Here is a 6,887-nt window from a genome sequence, read left to right on the forward strand (position 1 = left end):
GCACACAGCCCGGCTGACACAGCGCATCTCAAACTGCACAGCTGCACAGCTCCAACTGCACAGCTCAATGTGCACTCAACTGTAAGCACAGAAGGGTTATTTAAAATACCACAGTTATGTTTTCTGCCTCTCAGTAATTGTGTTTGTTTGTGAAGAAGCACCACTGGTGCAGGGACAGGCACCTCCATTCACCAACTCAGGCACACCCTGGCCAGGGCAGTCACAAAGGGAATGTCCTCATGGGCAAGGGAGCTCCTGGCTCTGCAAAAAGAACCCCTGGGCTGGGAAACTGCATTTTAGGCTGGGTTTGACCAGGATACTCTGGAAATGAATGGAAGCATGGAAGCACAAAGGTGAAACGTGAGATGCTGGAGCTTCTCAAGCCTTCTGTGAGTGACCTGCAGGGATGAGAAGGAGCAGAGGGGCAGTGACCTTGGCTGGAGTGGAGTGCCAGCACTGCAAATCTCAGCAGCAGCAACAGGAACTGCACCCAAAGCCAAGGGCAGCAATGAGGACTGGAACCATGCACTGGCTTGGGTGGAGGGGATTTTACAGATATCTCACAGATATTCCATTCCTGCCCCTGCCAGGGCAGGGACACCCTGCACTGGCCCTGGACACTGCCAGGGCTGGCAGCTGCACTCAGGCTCACTCTGAACTCCACAGGAAAACAAAGCAAAGCTTCAGCTGCCACAAAAGGAGCCTGTTCACGTTAGGAGATCCAGGGAAGGCACACAAACCCTGCCCCTCATCTTGAGGGGGGCTTTGGCAACAAAATCACCCCAAACACTTTGCAAACCTCATTTCCCACTGAAGGAAGGTCAAATGCAGGCTGGGACTGACTGAGCAGTAAAATACCCATTGTGCAGCAACCCCTTTGGACATACCCAGGGGTGAGGCAGGGGCTGCAGCTCCAGAAGCTTCTGCTGAGGGCAGCAGCCCTTCCTGCAGCGTGGGCAGCTCCGACAGGTCCCTCCTGGCACAGCTCTGGCCCAGCTTGGTGTCCCAGGAGCAGCTGCTGCCCAGCTCTGCTGCCAGCCAGAACCAGGGCTCCTGGGGGAGAAAATACTGCTCATCATCATCATCATCATCAAACACTGCTCATCATCATCATCATCCCTTGTGAGAGTGAGAGAAGCCAGCACTGATTCTGAAGGGTTTCTACACAAACCCTCAGCCTGGAGTGTGGCAGGACCAGGGGAGTCTCCCAGCACTGCCCTGAGGAGCTGCTCTGCCTTTGGGCACTCCCCCAGGGCTTACAGCTCCTTCCCACAGCCAGCTGTGCGAGCCAGAGCTTCTGCACAGCTGGAAACCCAGGTTTTGATTCAGATAAGGCTCAGCCTTTGGACACTGAGAGCTGAGGGAATTCTCAGAGCAATCCCACACTTGGCAGCACATCCCCTGGGACTGCAGCACAGTGCAAGGGCTGCACTCCACACACAGCACCTCCTGTTAATTGCAATCACCTAATTAACCCTCAGCCCAGGCCAGAGCAGCTCAGCACACACCCTGGCAGCAGCACTTCCCTGAGGGATGGCTGTTCCTAGGGACACCCCAGTGCTCCCAGGGACACCCCAGGGATGGCTGATCCAGGGACACCCCAGGGACATCTGAGGGACCCCCCAGTGCTCCCAGGGACACCCCAGTGCTCCTGCACTCCTGGGTTCTGCTGCTGCAGCTCCTCCCTCCAAGCCGTGCAGGGGAAGTGCAGGCAGTGGGCTAAAAGGGATCATCTGCTGGTTAAAACCACAGATTATTGCTTTGCACTGCAGTGTGTGCTCAGCTGCCTCATGGACAATGAAAAACATGAAGTACACGAAATACATGAAATATATGAAGTACATGAAGTACTCAGGTCATCCCCAGCAGCAGAGGTTGGGCTCCAGCCCCTCACAGTTAGGCAGGGCCTAAGCTCCATGCAGAGTGCCAGAGTGCACTGGAGCAGGCAGGCTCCCTCCCCACTTCAGCCCCCAAACCTGAGCAGCACTGTGTGCACAGCAGCAGTCCCTCCTGGGGCACACAGCCCTCCCTTTCCCAAATCCATGTAAATCCATGTAAATCCTCTGAAGAGGATCAACACCCAACCACCCCTGAGCCACTGAATGAGAGCATCGTGGAACCCTGGGGTCCCTGAGGCTGGAGAAGCTCTCCTGTGCCCAGTCCCCAGCCCAGAGCTCTGGGTGCCACCTCCAGCCCTTCCCTGGACACCTCCAGGGACGGGCACTCCACCAGAACCTCCAGCAAAGCCCATCCCCTCCCACCCAGGGGTTCTCCAGGCTCAGCTGTGCTTCCCCAAGCCCCAGGGCAGCTCCCTGGATGAAGCCCCAGGAATGGTCCCTCCTGTGCAGGGGAGCAGTGCAGGGGGACAGCAGCACACCGTGCTGTTATTCCAGTTTAATCCCTGCTCCAGAGAGCACCCCTGAGGAGATAACCTGGGTGGGACATTGCCCCACGCTGGCACTGGCTGTACCAGGGCACAGAACCAGGCAGCTGCAAGCAGGAGGAAGGATTTACTAAATGAGTGTAATCATCTCTGAGGGCTCCCACACCATTCAAATCAAATGAAGGAAATTTAACAACGTTTTTCTTCCTGAAATTCAATACATTGCTTCTGCTGCTAAATACATAAAGAGGGGTGAAGACAGAAATAAAGCTGAATTACAGCCACCCCCACAGCACACAGTGCCATGAATTGGAGAGCTGGAGAAGCAGCTCTGAACCCATGCTGCAGTTCAGACAGAAATATGAACATTACTGGGTTTTGAACCACCTTCAACATCCACGTTAGCTCTCCTTCTGTTATTCTGCCCCACAGACCCTGAGAATACCCCACAACAGAACACAGAGAACAAAGTAAGAACCCAGGGAGAGAAGGCGAAGAGATCTCCCCGATACCTGATGGCAGCCAGCTGACCTGCCAGGACACCACAAACACACTCTGGTTTCTGGCAACACCTGAGAGCAGCCCCAGCCCAGCCCTGCCAGCCCCACAGGAGCCTCCAACACTCCAGGGACTGAACCCAGCCCTGCCTGGGCAGCCCCACAACCCTTTCTGGGCAGGGATCTTCCCCAAACCTTCCCTTCCCCAAGGATCTTCCCTCAGGCACTGCCTGAGGCTGCTCCCTCCTGCCCTGGTGACTGTCACCCAGGAGGGACACAGGAGGGACACAGGAGGGACACCCCAACACTCTGCTCTGCACTGGGGCATTGCTCATGCTCAGACTGAACGTGGCAGCAATTTAATCTGGCCAAGCTGCTGGGCTGGGTCTCTCCTGTGGGCCTCGGGAAGCCCAAGGATTGTTGCACAATAAAAATCAGCTCAGAATTTACCAGATCTGCTGGTGGAGGTGCCTTGGTGGCAGGAGGGAATGGATGGGCTGGGTCTGCAGGGCACTGCTGACCCAGTCCTGGCTGAGAACGAGCCACAGCTCCAGTAGTCTGAGGAGCAGAGTTAATAATGGCACAGAGCAGGGCTGAACGGAGCTTCCCTGCCTGGCCTGGCTCTTCCCTGGCCCCCAGTGCAGTGAGGGCTCAGGGCCACTGGGAGTCAGCAGCCGCTGCTGCAGGGCAGGGACAGGGACAAACGGGAACTCAGCTGGAACAGCAGGGATGGATCCAGCTGGGAACCAGGGATTTATCCACCCGGAGCACCAGGGATGGATCCAGCTGGGAACCAGGGATTGATCCAGCTGGGAACCAGGGACTGATCCACCTGGAACACCAGGGATTGGTCCAGCTGGGAACCAGGGATTGGTCCAGCTGGGAACCAGAGATCTGCCTGGAGTACCAGGGACTGATCCACCTGGAACACCGGGGATCTGTCTGCAGAACCAGGGATCCACCTGGAACACCAGGGATCTGCCTGGAGTACCAGGGACTGATCCACCTGGAACACCGGGGATCTGTCTGCAGAACCAGGGATCCAGCTGGAACACCAGGGATCTGCCTGGAGTACCAGGGACTGATCCACCTGGGAAAGCAGGAATCCAGCTGGGAACCAGGGATTGATCCACCTGGAACACCAGGGATCTGCCTGGAGCACCAGGGATTGATCCACCTGGGAAAGCAGGAATTCAGCTGGGAACCAGGGATGGATCCACCTGGGAACCAGGGATCCAGCTGGAAACACCAGGGATGGATCCACCTGGGAACCAGGGATCTGCCTGGAGCACCAGGGATTGATCCACCTGGGAACCAGGGATGGATCCACCTGGAGCACCAGGGAAGCAGCTGCTCTGCCCCTGGGACTACAGACCTGCAGCCTGCAGGTCCCACCCCTGAGCACCTCCAGAACCCTCCTCTGCCTTCTCCAAGCCCTGCTGTGGCAGGGAAGCACCACTGCCTCCTCCTCCTCCTCCTCCCAGCCCAGCCTCCTGCCCAGCCCTGGCTGCCCCAGGGCTCCCAGGCTCAGGCCACCCTGCTGGGTGTCCCTTGTCCTGGCAGCCCCAACAGGAGATGGTCCAGTTAGGGCCAAGGAGGGAACGGTTCCCTCAGAGCCCCAAACAGGAGAGGGTCCAGATGGGGCCAAGGAGGGAATGGTTCCCTCCAGAGAGCCCCAAAGAATAGGAAGCCTCATTCTGTGGGTTACAGAATTCCTCCCCCTGTTACACTCTGAAGCCCAGAACACCTTTAAATTACCATAAACTGGGACATCACTCCCAGCCCCTCCCCAGTGAGCAAGAACTTCAAGAAGTGTTGAGCAGAAGTTTTTAAAGCCAATTTGAACCCCAGTCCACTGCAGATCTGGGCTGGCTTGTGCCACAAGGTGTGGCAAAACAGCCCAGAGGCCAGGACAGGTGAGCAGGGCACAGCAGCACAGGTGACTCCTGGTTTGGATACCCCTGGGAAACTGCAGCCTGAAGCTGCCAAATCCCAGAGTGATTCTCTGCAGTGAGCTGAACCCATCCCAGAAGGAACAGAGGGACACAGCAGAGGTGTCAGGGCAGCAGAGGCTGCTCTGGCTGCACTGCAGCCCCTGGGCTCAGCTCCAGCTGGGACTGCCAGGGCTCACTGGGGTTGTCAGAGCAGCACTCGCAGCCAGGGCAACACAAACACACAGGGAGCAACGGGCCCCAGGGAACAGCAGCACCCAAAATGCACCAGACACACTGCCCTGGGCTCAGCAGAACCAGCTGACACCAGAAAAGGAGGGGAACTCACTGCTCTCCAACAGCACACCTGGAACCCAGCTGGCTGGGAACTGCCTGGAACCGCACTCCCAGGAATGGCACTGCTGTTTAAATGCACAGGAGAACAAAGGGCAGCATCCAGCCCTGCTGTCCCTCCTGAGAGCACCCAGGGGAGCTCCTGCTGCTGCTGCAGGCCTGATGGAAACTGCACTAACCTCTGCTGAGTGCCATGTCCATCACTGGCCTTTAGCATGTCCCAGGGACTCCCACAGCTGTTCCCATCCTTTGTTCCACCTTTGTCATTTCTCCTGGCCTTCAGCATGTCCCAGTGACTCCCACAGCTGTTCCCATCCTTTGTTCCACCTTTGTCATTTCTCCTGGCCTTCAGCATGTCCCAGTGACTCCCATGGCTGCTCCCATCCTTTGCTCCAGGTTTTGTTACTTCTCCTGGTGAGACTGAACCTGCACCAGCCTGTCCTTCCTCCAGGGAATGTTTCCAGAAGTTGCCAAGGCATCTGCCTCAGGTTTCCACGTGGCTGCTGCACCTCCCTCTGAGCCCCTTCCTGGCTCTGGAGCTATCACACCTCGGGATTTTCCCTCTGAGAACAGGGGACAGTCACCACCAAGGGCCAGAACCACACAAGGACCTGCCCAGCGTTCTCACAGGGTGCCAGCTCTGCAGGACACTGGTTCCTGCATGGCCCTGATGGGACACCACTGCCATGGATCCCTCCCAGCCTGCAGCAGGGATGTGAGCACAGCTGAGAGTGAGCTCTGATGGGACACCACTGCCATGGATCCCTCCCAGCCTGCAGCAGGGATGTGAGCACAGCTGAGAGTGAGCTCTGATGGGACACCACTGCCATGGATCCCTCCCAGCCTGCAGCAGGGATGTGAGCACAGCTGAGAGTGAGCTCTGATGGGACACCACTGCCATGGATCCCTCCCAGCCTGCAGCAGGGATGTGAGCACAGCTGAGAGTGAGCTCTGATGGGACACCACTGCCATGGATCCCTCCCAGCCTGCAGCAGGGATGTGAGCACAGCTGAGAGTGAGCTCTGATGGGACACCACTGCCATGGATCCCTCCCAGCCTGCAGCAGGATCTGAGCACAGCTGAGGGCACAGAGCTGTGTGAGCCCTCCATGGAGAAAAGGAGGCTCCAGGGAGACCTCCAGCACCTCCCTGTACTTAAAGGTGGCTTTTAAAAAAGAGGAACAACTTTTTATACTGGCAGATACTGGAAGGACAAGAGGGAAGTGCTTTAAATTAAAAGCTGGGAGATTTAGATGAGATTTTGGGAATAAATCCTTCGCCATCAGGTGGGGAGGCCCTGGCACAGCTGTGGCTGCCCGGCACCCCTGGCAGTGCCCCAGGCCAGGTCGGAGGGGACCTGGAGCAGCCCGGGGCAGTGGGAGCTGTCCCTGCCATGGCAGGGTGGCACGGCTGGGTTCGAAGGTCTCTCCAAACCCAAACCGTGCTGTGATTACTGAGTGCGGCCCCTGTCCCTGAGTGCCCTGCAGGGCATGGCTCAGCAGCTGCACTCACCTGTCCCCGGGGCAGAACCAGCCCCCAAGGGAACAAGTCATCATTATCAGCCTGTAATTAGCGCAATGACAGAGCACACAGCCTTCTGCCGGGAGAGCAGGGGCAGTCCGGAGCCGGTGCGACCCTTCTCCCGGGAGAGAGCGGGGCACCGAGGGACACCGGGGACAGAGAGGGACCGGGGGGCCACAGAGGGACCAGGGGCACCGAGGGG

At 57.8% G+C, this 6,887-nt stretch overlaps 1 protein-coding gene across 1 annotated transcript in view; it reads right to left on the minus strand.

The window, feature by feature from the left end:
* LOC115948857 overlaps positions 1-6,887 on the minus strand; it is a 32,218-nt gene that overhangs the window by 24,512 nt on the left and 819 nt on the right. The window lies entirely within an intron of this gene.

The sequence above is a fragment of the Geospiza fortis genome, unplaced genomic scaffold, assembly GCF_000277835.1.
Source record: "Geospiza fortis unplaced genomic scaffold, GeoFor_1.0 scaffold236, whole genome shotgun sequence".
Classification (NCBI taxonomy): Eukaryota; Metazoa; Chordata; class Aves; order Passeriformes; family Thraupidae; genus Geospiza; species Geospiza fortis.